We start from the raw sequence: 615 nt of genomic DNA, 5'->3' as shown, positions 1-615 counted from the left end.
TGAATGTTCTCTTTTCTTTGTGGTAATCCCATAAACACTTTTACATGCTAGTTTTTGTTTCGTTTCTTCTGTTTTAATGAATATGAAATAGTGAATATTACAAATGCAAAATGAAAATGAAAGTCCAATGGCGGCGAGGACCTCTCGAGATCGCTGGTTTAAGAAATGTTTACTCTAAGATTATGTAAAGACTAGAAGATTTTTTATTTTAAGTCCGTGTAAAGAGAAAATTGTATTGCGATAATACAATGCTGTACCGGGAGGGATACTCTATAACGGAAGGATCCGAGATAAAATTGTCGAATGCTCTTCCGCTAGGCGGTTTTTGTGTACCAAATGCGTTTCGGATATAGGTAAAGTCCTGCTTCCGTTGTTGACCGCAAAGGCGGGCCGAACAAGGTTAATCGCGATCTTCCTGTATGTTTTAACACGCGTGATACGCTTTATGATGGAAATCGCTGGAAATCGCTCGGCAGAATGGAGCGAATCATGCACCGCGTTAGGGACAGCCGTGCCTGCGGTTGATTGAAGCGAACGTCAGCGACTGTCGAGATGAACAAGATCGATGGTGCCTCTTCGCGTCAAATTGACATCTAAACTCGAGTTGGTCGAGCT

Source organism: Odontomachus brunneus, unplaced genomic scaffold (genome assembly GCF_010583005.1).
Source record: "Odontomachus brunneus isolate Ranch 3 - 2012 unplaced genomic scaffold, Obru_v1 Obru_scaffold_040, whole genome shotgun sequence".
NCBI classification, from domain to species: domain Eukaryota; kingdom Metazoa; phylum Arthropoda; class Insecta; order Hymenoptera; family Formicidae; genus Odontomachus; species Odontomachus brunneus.
The sequence above is the reverse complement of the archived record's forward strand: the minus strand, read 5'-3'. Positions refer to the sequence as shown.